This window comes from Pan troglodytes, chromosome 12 (genome assembly GCF_028858775.2).
Source record: "Pan troglodytes isolate AG18354 chromosome 12, NHGRI_mPanTro3-v2.0_pri, whole genome shotgun sequence".
NCBI classification, from domain to species: Eukaryota; Metazoa; Chordata; class Mammalia; order Primates; family Hominidae; genus Pan; species Pan troglodytes.
The window spans coordinates 106,419,594-106,432,526 of record NC_072410.2 but is presented as its reverse complement, the minus strand read 5'-3'; positions in this window follow the sequence as shown (position 1 = coordinate 106,432,526).

Sequence of the window (12,933 nt, the reverse complement as noted above, 5' to 3'; positions counted from 1 at the left end):
TGATTTATGATGTCACTCTTAGTGTATACTCTTAAAGAGTACAACAATACATTATTTTTAGTTAAATAATTAATTAATTTTTATCAAAAAGAATAAACTTAACAGCATATTGGAGTGATCTTGGAAAGCTTGGGGCATTCAAAAGTTATACAGATAATGCAATAAAAAGACATCATATTCCACTAACTCAGTCTGCCATAACAAAATACCACAGACTAGGTGGTTAAACAATGAAAATTAATTTTCTCATAGTTCTGGAGCTGAAAAATCCAAGATCAAAGTGCCAGCCAGTTCATTTCCTAGTGAAGGCTCTCTTTGAGGCTTGCAGGCATCCACCTTTTCTTTGTGTCCTCACATGGTGAAGAGTGCAAGAGAGAGAGATAGTGAGCCCCTCTTGTATCTTCCTCCTCTTATAAGGGCACCAGCCCTATCAGACTAATGCATCTTCTGACTTTAGGTTCTTGTGACCTCATCTAACGTTTACCACCTCATCACAAGCCCTATCTCCAAATATAGTCACACTAAGTGTTAGCACTTCAACATACAAATTTGGGGGTGGGAACACAAACATTTATTTCATAATAGATATTAAATATTATTAACTTGCCTCATAAACCCTAGCCCAATATAAAGCCATCCCCTAAAATGGCTCCCCTAATCTCTACTTTCTGATGTCCATGACCATGTATAACATCAAACACTGAATAAGACTGAGTTCTGAAACCTGTGCCTTCCTCCTTGCTCTTTTAAATCACTTGCTCTAGGGGAAGCTAGCTGCTATCTGGCAAGGTCAACAGACAAGCTCTATCAATAGGTCCACATGGTAAGAAACTGATTTACTAGTGACCTGCAAAGTTTTGACTCAAGTTGTATTGGGCAGAAACACTGCCAAGCTTACATAGAAAGGAGAAAGTATAAAATGGAAAGGGGTCTTTGGACACCTAAACTTCTGAAGACGGGAAACAGACCACAAAGAGTAATCAGCTACAAAAATATGCTGCCTTCGTGGAAAAGGAAGAATGACTAAAACAGTAGAATCAAGAGATCAGAAGATGGAGTCAAGAGCCATGGAGAATAATTCTTGGGTAGGAATGGAATGGATTCTTAAGGAACTTTCAACGAGAGCCTGGCTGGATTTCAGAATTGCCCTTAATCAGTGACTCCCATATGCCTCCATTTCCCCCTTTATTGAGGACATGTGTCTAAAGTAGTCATCCTACTCTTGCCCGACTATTGTTTGTTTGTTGGGTGTGTGGAGGGAGATAACTGGTGTCTTCAGTTTTAGATAAACTGATTTGGAGAGGTTGTATTCAAGGAACCAGGCCTAAGGAGACTTGTCTGCATCTGATTTAGATAATGAGCTCTTGGATGTATAACTGATGCTATAACGGGATGAGGTTTTGGGGGCCTGAAAAGAGAGTGAGCATGTTTTGCATGTGCAACATGAATCATAGGGTAGGCAGCCTCCCAGAAGGCTCTGGTGATTCTTGCATCTGAGGTCCATGCCCTTGTATGGCCCCTTCCCACTTGGAATAAAACTGACCTGTGTCACTGACACAATACATTCATAAAAATAATGGTGTGTGACTTTGAGGCTGGGTTGTAAAAGACACTGCAATTTCCACCTGGCTCTGTTTTGGATCCTTGCTCTGGTGGAAGCCAGAGCTTCCATGCTGTAGGGACATTCAGCCACTGGGAGAAGTCTTTTGGTGATGAACTGAGGCTTCTTGCCTGCAACTAGTAATAACTTGGCATCTGGTGAGAGACTACCTTGTAAGTGGATCTTCCAGCCTTCATCAAGCCACCTCCTGAGAGACCCTAACCTATAGCCATGCAGCTAAGCTGCTTCCAAATTTTTGACCCACAAAAATTATGAGAAATAATAATTATTTACTATTGTTCTAGGCTGCTACACTTTACAATAACTTTTATATAACAATAGATGACTATTATATACATGATGTGCTTCTTGATCAAAAAATTGATAAATTAAGAAGCAATAAGCAAAATAAAATAAAAAGGCAGTCATATCTCAAGGAGCCCTGGACTAAGGTCAGAAGACCCAGGATCACTCCCTAGTATCATTAAACACTGCACCACCTTGGCCAGGGGACTTGTTCCCTGACCGCAGGCCTCAGGTTTCTGATTTGTGAAAAGGTGCTTGACTCAAAGGACCTGTAAAAGACATTACAGCTCAGGCACATAGAGAAATTCTCTAGTTTCTTCAATCAGGCAGTTTCAAGGCCCAGAGTATACAGTAGCTGCTGGGTTCAGTTAAAGCCTACATAGCCAGACTGGTGCTTTGTGGTGAGGGTGATAAACTGCATACAGACAGTTACTCAATAATACTACATGTTTATCACCAGAAAAAAATGTCACCAGAATTTTCATGCAAAGTGAAAGAGAGCTCTTGGTACCAAAGCTTTTGACAGTTGCAACAAGCGGAGATGTTTTCGAGGTAGTGTGGGATGGTGGAAGGACCTCTGGAGTTTAGAATCTTGCTCTGGCTCTAACTGTTGGTGTCACCTTAGGCAAGAGACTTCATCATCTCTCAGCCTCAGTTTCCTTATCTATACAGTGGAGATAATGATAATTATGAGGACTTGTAGGGTTGTTGATATGGTCTGGCTCTGTGTCCCCATCCAAATCTCATCTCGAATTGTAATCCTCACATGTCAAGGGAGGGACCTGGTGGGAGGTGATTGGATTATGGAGGCAGGTTTCTTCCTTGCTGCTCTTGTCATAATGAACTCCCAGAAGACGTGGTTATTTGATAAGTGTCTGGCGCTTCAGCCTTCTCTCTCTCTCCTGCCTCCTGGTAAAGAAGGTGTCTGCTTCCCTTTTGCTGGCCACCATGATTGTAAGATTCCTGAGGCCTCCCCAGCCATGTGGAACTGTGAGTCAATCAAACCTCTTCCCTTCATAAATTACCCAGTCTCAGGTAGAATTTTTTTTTTTTTTTTTTTTTTGAGACAGAGTTTTACTCTTGTTGCCCAGGCTGGAGTGCAATGGTGTGACCTCGACTCACTGCAACCTCTGCCTCCCCAGTTCGAGTGATTCTGCTGCCTCAGCCTCTCAAGTAGCTGGGATTACAGGCATGCACCATCATGCCCAGCTGATTTTGTATTTTTAGTAGAGATGAGGTTTCACCATGTTGGTCAGGCTGGTCTCAAACTCCTGACCTCAAGTGATCCATCCACCTTGGCCTCCCAAAGTGCTGGGATTACAGGTGTGAACCACCGTGCCAGGCCTCAGGTAGTATCTTTATAGCAGTGTGATAACTGACTAATACAGTTGTTGCGAGCATTAAAGAGCAGATATCTATGAACAAAAGTGCTTTTATTTGTTGTTGTTTTGGAAGGGTTGCTTTGGGGCAAGTATGAGATTTAGTAGAGAGCTGCTTATGTTGAATTTTTGCCAAGGTGACATTTAATATATTAAGACTCAACTGACACTTTAAATTTAAAATTTGGAGGGACACAAGGCATATCAACCCCTTCAAAAAGACAGTGTTAATAATATGTTTTTTCCTCAAATTGTGACATGATGTCACAGAGTCAACAGCACAAACCTCAATTTCTATTTTAATTTCTGTTAGAAAGAAATGAAACAAACAGACATGCTTGTGCTAGGAAAAGTGATCCAAATGTTTCTTGAGACTGTTCCCACAGTCTTTCCCTCAAAGAATAGACATTCTAATAGACAAATAAGTCACTGATTATATAGACTTTAGGGCCCAGTTTCCGTCTTCATCCATCTTCATGCCTCCCTGGCCTTCATTGATGATACCTCCCGAGCCTGCAAGTCCCTCTTCTTCAGCTTTCAAGGTTAAGCTCAAAGCACACTTCCTCCTTCCAGCCCTCCTTGATGTTTATAGGCAGAATTAGCAGTTACCAGCCATTCCACTGCCCCCTTTCCTAATGTTATAATCATCCTGGTCGAATAACTGACCCTAACTTTCCCTTTGCACTAAAGACTGACCTCCAGGAGGACAGAGGTCATTTGTCTTTTCAGTTTATCTTCTATAGCTAATAGCTTATTGGTAGCTTTTAAGTGATGTTTATATTGAAGAAGGAAGGAAGGGAGGGGGACAGAAGGGAAGGAGGGAAAGAAGGAAAATGGCAGAAAAGGGAAGAGAAAAGGGGGGAAGATACAAAGGAGAAAGAATTACTGCTTTTCTATTGCTTATAGGCACCTTTCTGGTCAATTTTAGTTGAGGTTAATCATCAAATTATTATTATTGTCTTCATTTTATGGAGGAGGAAATTGACGCTTAGAAGTTGCCAAAGATTATGTAGCCTGTAAGTGATGGATTGAAAGGAAATGCCATGGTGGGAAAGAGAAAAAAAAAAAAAAAAAAAAAAAACAACCCCAGAAGCCTTCAATAGAGGGTGATGAGGAGAGAAGCTAGAGGAAGAGTTGGGCTATTTTGGGGGGACTGTAAAAATTGATGATATTGGTGTGCATAACAAAATCCCAACAAACAATGTAATTAAAAGAGAGTTGTTGCATTGGGATTTTTGTGAAGGGTCGGGGAAGAAGTAGGTGAGAGGAGTAGGAATCATTTTTATTCAGTATTTTTGGAGCATCAGAGCTAATTGATAACAAGGCCCCAATATTGAATGTGACTGCAGGGGGAGTGAGACCACAAGCCAGACCTGCACCCACTTCGAAGCTGAGCAGTAACTGATCTTGCCCCCTTGGGTCTAAAGAAGGCTGCCAGCAGGCTGAGCAGAGGAAGCAGGTTTGCTTTCAATAGTCTCTCCAAGCCAGGATTGGACCAAGTGAAGGGGGTTCTTCTGATCTAGCTGTGACTCATGCTCCTTCCCAGGTTACCCTTTTTTTTTTTTATTATACTCTAAGTTCTAGGGTACATGTGCACAACGTGCAGGTTTATTACATATGTATACCTGTGCCATGTTGGTGTGCTGCACCCATTAACTCATCATTTACATTAGGTATTTCTCCTAATGCTATCCCTCCCCACTCCCCCAACCCCACGACAGGCCCCAGTGTGTGATGTTCCCCTTCCTGCATCCAAGTGTTCTCATTGTTCAATTCCCACCTATGAGTGAGAACATGCGGTGTTTGGTTTTTTGTCCTTGCGATAGTTTGCTGAGAATGATGGTTTCCAGCTTCATCCATGTCCCTACAAAGGACATGAACTCATCCCCCTTTTTTTTCTACTCTGCCTGTCTGAATTACTGCTTTTTCTTTTTTCAGTCTGAACAACCTCTGTGTGCTCTTCTCCTCTCATAGCTTCAGTTACAAGACAGAAGCTGATAATTTCTCCATCTTAGCTTCAACCCAGATTTCTCCCCTGAGCTCCAGACCCACACTTAGAACCAACTGGACAGCTCCGGCTGACTGTGTCATACGTGTGCCTCAGTCTCTCCAAGTCCCCTTATCAGGGATGAATTGAAATTTTGTTCTCTGCTCACCTGTGAACAATTGGTTCTAAACTTGGAGGTTAACTGATGAAACAGACACGTTTCATATTGACCCTTAAAAACCTTAATACTCCTCATTTAAAGATGGGGAAAATGAGTCCCAAGGCTTATGGAAACCGAACCCAGGGGGTAAAAGTCTCCTCTAAAGTCACTCACATTAGGAACAGAGTTGAGATATAAGCCCACATTTTTCTGAAGACTCTACCTATGATTTTTAAATATAGGCTTCTTGGAGAGGGTGGACTTAAGTTGGAATAATTCAATTAACCTTGTTAGCATTTAATGTAAAGCCATTTATTGGGAACTTTGAAATTATTGGGGATGAAAGGCAAGTTTAACTATTATTACCACTGCCTCTTGGTTTTGGATAATAACAGTTGCTGCCTCCAACCACCAGCTTCAGCCAAGCAGCCTCCAGAATTTTGTGTTTCAGATGTGTAAAAATAGGCCTCAATAACAACAGTAACAACAACATAGCCATCATCAACAACACCAAGAAAAGTTTTCTCTCAAATACTTAAAATGCATTTCCAATACTTAAATCAGAAATGTCAGGGGATATGTTGTCTTAGGTAAACTGCATTTACTTACGATAAACCAAAGATTTGCAAGCAGACATTTTAAAGAGACTCAGGATATTTCCTTTTTGTAGTTCAAAAGCCACTTGGTCCTAGGACCATTCAGGCAAAGCAGTTATTATGGTCCCATGTGGGAAAAGGCGGGTGAGGCTGGAATGTGCGCAGTAAATACAAAACCCCATCTACAGAGCTCCACTTGCTCCTGCTGCTCTGTTGAGGCTAATTGGAGGAGAGCAACCTTTTTGAGAAAGGAAAGAAATTTCTGGATTTGAAGCAGATGTCTGAAGCTTGCCAAATCTACAATGCAGGCTTTTAAAAGAAATATTGCAATAATTAGGAGTCCGGTTTGAAGTCAATGTGTTGCTGTAAAAATTAAGGATGTTTACAACTGTGGGAAGGTTCTCTTTAAAAACCCAATTCTGATTCCAATTTGCTAGCAAATTGCATCCTGGCCCCATGGAGGGAGTGATCAGGGGACCTGTTTAATAGATCAGGATGCTCAGTGTGCAACCAAGAGGGTGATTTTCACTTGCTGTTTATGAAATATAAATATGAATTCCCATGTATGATGCAGAACTTACTTGCAGAGTTTTATAACCCCAAAAGATAGTTGGAAAGTTAAAACCAAACAGAGTGTTTGGTTTTCAGTCTCAATTGACTGAAAAACAAAAACAAAAACAAAAACAAACAAAAAGCCCCAGAAGATTTAGCTTTCCTTGTGTGGTCCCTGGAATGGGAAATCTAGTATTTGCTAAAATTACCACCGTTTCTCAGGTATTGGTTAGTGATAAAGCACCATATTAAATTCAATGTCAAGCTATTCAAGGACAACAAGTTAGACAATGTGTGGGCTGAGTTTTCCTGCAGTCATGGATCATTATTAAGTATCTGGAAAAAATAATTTTGCTTGCATGGGTTAGAAGAGGAAAAGATGCTTAAGTTTATTGGTCAGTCCAGAATATGACATTATGTAGAAAACATTATCGTAAAGGGGAATTGGAATGCAATACACCTGAGTACAAATCTAGTTTCTACAACTTAGTAGTTCAGTGGTCATGAATTTTTGAACATTTATTCCTTAACTATACTGGGAATAATAATATCCACTTTTGTAGATTTTATATATAGGTATATATTGTATAATATCTACCTTTATTGATGAGAATTAGTTGTAATAGAGCATGTGAAACACTTACTGTGGCATGGAAACACTCCAGGCACATAAGAAACATTGAACCCTCTCTCACACACACATACTCTCAATACACACACTGTTTTATTTGCTAGATGGTATATTCACACATCAGGAGGTCAGTGTCATTGTTGAGATGATAAATCTTATTGTAATTTAGAGGAGAAGGGAAGGAAACTATGTTAGAGACAATGAAATATTTCCCAATAGCTCTTCTTCCTTTTTGTAATAGAATCCCCAAGTTCTCAATGGGCACAGAACTGTTCAGCTAAAGGATATTTTTCCCGGCGTCTTTGCCATACGACTAGGTTATGTTCAAAGACATGTGAGTAGAAGTGATATATGCGATTTTGATATCATGCCACTTGTGCTCCACCTCTTTCTCTTCTTTCTTTGGTAAGAACATGTACACAACGGTAGTGAGACCATTTTACCCTACAGGTGAAGTCAACACCCCAGTGAATATAGGGATAACAAAATAGAAGGAGCCTGGGTCCCTGGATGACTTTTGTGGAGCCGACCTTCCTATACTTCTGGAACTATCTACACTTCAGACTTTTACAGGAGAGATAAAAATAAAGGGCCGGGTGTGGTGGCTCACCCCTGTAATCCCAGCACTTTGGGAGGCTGAGGCAGGTGGATTACAAGGTCAGGAGATCGAGACCATCCTGGCTAACACAGTGAAACCCCATCTCTACTAAAAATAGAAAAAATTAGCCAGGCATGGTGGCATGTGCCTGTAGTCCCAGCTACTTGGGAGGCTGAAGCAGGAGAATCGCTTGAACCCAGGAGGAGGAGGTTGCAGTGAGTTGAGATCGTGCCTCTGCTCTCCATCCTGGGCAACAGAGCGACATTCCGTCTCAAATAAATAAATAAATAAATAAATAAATAAATAAATAAAGCAAGCAAGCTGACTGGGCAAGGCGGCTTATGCCTGTAATCCTAGCACTTTGGGAGGCCGAGGTGGGTGGATCACCTGAGGTCAGGCATTCGAGACCAGCCTGGCCAACATGGCGAAAATCCATCTCTACTAAAAATACAAAAATTAGCCGAGCATGGTGGCTGGTGCCTGTAATCCCAGCTACTCAGAGGCTGAGGCAGGAGAATCACTTGAACCTGGGGGGCAAAGGTTGCAGTGAGCCAAGATCACGGCACTTCACTCTAGCCTGGGTGAGTGAGACTCCATCTCAAAAAAAAAAAAAAAAAAGGCTATTTTGTTTCAGGCACTTTTATTTTGCTCATTGTTAAAGCCCCTAAACCAATATCCTATTATAAAAACTTATCTTTATTGTGGTTAAAGCTCAAATTGGATCACAGCACTTCTCTGATCTGGAAACTTCTTTGGCTTCCCCTGGTTCATCAGTGAATGGCTTGTGACAGGACGAAGAATGGCGAGCTCCATGGCAGGGAAACCAGCCTAGCTGGAGTGGTGAGTAGTGGCTGCTGAATAAAGGAAGATGTTTGGAGAGGAGAGTTGAGGCCACTGTGAGGAGCTTTATTTAATTATAAAGCTAACTGCAGGTTGCTAGGTTTAGAAAGTAATTCTTGGGATTTTCATCTAGCTGGGCTGAATACTAGATGAATCAGTTTGATTTACCTATTGCCAGGCATTTTTAGAGGTCCATTTTGAGTATGCAAACTAACATGGAATTGACACTGCGGTTCTTCTTCAAGGCCTATGCTTCACATGACATGCAATTCTTCAAGACTCCCCTCATTACCCTGCATCATCTCAGTCTAGTTGAATTGTGAGTTCTCCTATGTTCCACAGTGTTCAATCACTAATTCACTTATTCAGAGTTCACTAATTTCACAACATCTTATTGAGCACTTGCAATGTGCCTGGTCTGTATTACATACTGGGAGTACAGATATGCATAAAACCCGACCCTTATGGTCATGGAGTTTGTAGTCTAGGATTTATTAACATTCATTGTCAGTGATGGGGCTTCCCCTCTGTGATGGGGCTTTTAAAAGTGCTGTAAATAAAGAGACAGCCCTTGCCTTCAGGAAGCCCATAGTCCACAATGATTATTAAATACAGTCTTCATTTAGTTCTGCCTTATAATTATAGATAGTTGTATTTTATGCTTGACCCAATCACTAGACAGTGAGTTCCTTCCAAACAAAACCTGTGTTATTTATCTCTAGTCCTCTCTCTCTCCACACAAATATTTCCTGCCTAGCATATAGTAAATATGCTACAATATTTGCTGAAAGAAAATTCAATCTATATAGTCAAAGACATTACTCCACATGTAGACATTTCCATTCTACAGAATCAAAGGCACATGCGGAGGCATTTTTAATTTCTCAATCATTGTAGAGCACCATCACACTAATTATTGCCAAGGGAATAATTTTAGAACCCACAAAACAATCATATTTGCTTTAATGCTCCTCCTCACATTTCTGTTATTAATGGTAAGAGATGGTGATAATTCATTTCTCCTCTATGTTTTCCAGAAACTCTTTTGTAACTGGTAAAACTTAAGTGGTTTTTATACTTCATTTATGAGGCAATAACTGAATAAGTGGATTTTTACACTTCATTTATAAGGCAGCAACTGAGATACCTGGGTAAAAGTTATTTTGAACTAATTTTTCAAGACAATTTCAATTTTCAGCACTAAAACCTGCATTTGCATAAAGGAGAACAAATTCATGCTTCAAGTCACTTCTTCAATCTTAACTCATTTTGTTTAGAGGAGGGAAAAATTGGTTTAGAAAACATGTCTTTAAAATGCATTTCTATATGTTAATTAAAAGATCAACTATAATAATCTATTAATTTTTCAATACTGTTAATCAAATCTGATACATAGTGACACATCCAAGCCAGAGCAAAACTGCCTTTAAGATATGTCAATGTGTTCTAAACACCTAACCAATAAAGAGGAAGTTGAAGCACTAATCTTAAAGACTGAGTACAAGAAATCCGCAAAATATCTTCCAGAGGCCCAAAGAAGAGTCTTCAAAAAAGGATAAAATAGAAATACTTGCCTAACACTTGCCTGTCTTAAGCATGGTGCCTCTAGCAATTACCCAAAATATGGAAAACAATGACCTTACACAGTGTTTTATTGGTGATTTAAAAAGAAAATGCAAGGTTTATTTCAACTAGAAAAGGAAAAAAAGTCAAAATAACTGTCTCATTAAAGAAATAACCAATGGTCTTCTTTAACTCAGGGCCTTAAGGCCTTTGGCTTAGATGATTAAAAGAACCTCTTAAGTGGCCTCTCACTCCCCTAAATGCAAGCCCTCCTGAATATGGAGGCCAGAAAGAGCTAACTTGCACATTTGACAATGTCACTTCTCTACTTAAGATGTTTTAAAGCTCCATCACTTTTAGGATTCACAACACAGCACACAACAGTGGCTTCTGAGCATGGGCCCAGGGACCTGCGCTGGTCCATGCTGCCAAGTTTCAACTGGTCCATGGCTAAATGACACAAAAGAAGTGCACCATAACAGGTTGTTCAAAAAGCTAAATTAGTTTGAACTGATTTGATTTATTAAAAGCATGTTTCTTGATTCTGAGGTAATACCAGTCTCACTTTTTTGAAACTCCTTATTTTGTGAAATGATAGTTATTGATAGGCGTGTTTTGTGTTTTAAAGCTCTTATTTGGCAAATTTAAAATTCGGCTTGACCAGGGATCAGTGGCTCTTCTTGCTGACTGAGACTCCCATCCCCTCTTAATGACCATGGAGGCCTTTCTGCATCTCTGGCATGTCTCCCATCAGACCCGTGGGCTGGGCTGTCTATCACTAGCTTCCACTCCAGAGTCACCTCCCCTGTCTCCAGGGTGCCTCCCCTACAGGTCCACTGGCTCTTGTCTCCACTTCTGTGTCACATAGAAGTGAATGGAGCCTCAGAAACATCAAGACCTTTTCTGCCTGACTGTATCTATGTGTCCTCAGAATTGGGCGTGGAACACTCCTTGTTCTCAGAGATCAAAGGTGAGTGGGGAAAGAGCCCCTTTGTCCATTATCTCACTTATTTGTCACAATGCTCTTATCAGATATGTACTATTAGGCCCATTTTTACAGATGAGGAAGTGGAGATAGAACCATTGCTCTTGACTGACAGTGCTTGAGTTAGCAAGTGAAAGAGATGAGATTTGAGCTTCAGTCATCAAACTCCTATTCATTTGTCGATCTCCAGCACCTAGAGGACATTTGATAAATAATTCAAAAAAGTGAGTGATTTGTTCTTCATTGTTTAATCCTTATTTTAGCTTATGATTTTTTCTGATAATAAATATACTTGCATGTTGTGTGAAGTTCATGTGTTAAAATGCAAAGAAAGCTCACCTGAAATCCTCCCACTAGAAAGTAACCTCGTTAACATTTTCATGACCTTCATTTCACACATTTATTGTAAATATATACCTTTTATATTAAAATGTCACAAAAATGAAATATTATACATGTTTTTCACAACTTACTTTTTCACTGAAAATATTATGGATAATTTTTCCAAATGAAAAATAGAGTTCTATGTGTGTTTTGTAATATTTTAAAAATTCATTTGGATGTACTGTGATTTAACCATATTTGTTTCATGGCAGTATAAGTTGTTACCAGCTTGTTTGGGTATTATAATGGATGCTGTGCTGAATATTCCCACATATACATTTTAATAACTTTCATTGATTATATTCTTAAGATTAATTTCTAGAAGAGAATTCTTAGAATCAAAATATAATTGTATCTTTAATTAAAATACATATTACTAAACTGCCTAGAAAAGGTCACTGATGTACTTTCCCACCAATCATGCCTGCGAGTGAGCATGCTGACAAGCAGGACTGGCAACGCTGCTTTCCTATTAGAGTAACCTGGAGTGCTCTACAACAAAATGAAAACAAAAGGAAGTGAAGCTCACATACTATCTCAAGACCAAGTAAATCTATGTTAAGAGGTAAATCTATATTTAATGTTATAAGAAACAATGACTATTTTTTAATGTTATTTTGCTTTTCCTCTAGAAATATATGTTCCAGTGTTTCCCATCCTTGACAGCGTTTCACTTTGTCAGTCTTAATTTTAGTCAATCCACGGGTTATATAGTGCTATATCATTATGGTTTTAATTTGCATGTTCCTACTGACTAATGATGTAGAGTATTTCATGTATACATTTACCACTCATATATCTTTTTTCATAAAGTGTTTTCTTCCAAACTTTTTTTTTTTAATTGGAATACTTGTCTTCCTTTTGTGGAACTATAGAATTTTCTATTTATTCTTAATATACACATATATTTAATGTATTCTGGATATAAGTGCTTTGTAAGATATATGTTTTACAAACATTTTCTCTTAATGTCTAACATTTCCCTAACACTATTTATTAAAAGATAAACAATTTTAATTTTTTTGAAAATCAAATTTTTAGCCAGGTGTGGTGGCTCACGCCTGTAATCCCAGCACTTTGGGAGGCTGAGGTGGTTGGATCACAAGGTCAGGAGATTGAGACCATCTTGGACAACATGGTGAAACCCCGTCTCTACTAAAAATACAAAAAATTAGCTGGGCATGGTGGCACATGCCTGTAGTCCCAACTACTTGGGAAGCTGAGGCAGGAGAATTGCTTGAACCTGGGAAGTGGAGGTTGCAGGGAGCCAAGATCGCACCACTGCACTCCAGCCTGGTGACAGAGTGAGACTCCATCTCAAAAAGAAAAAAGGAAATCAAGTTTCCATACTT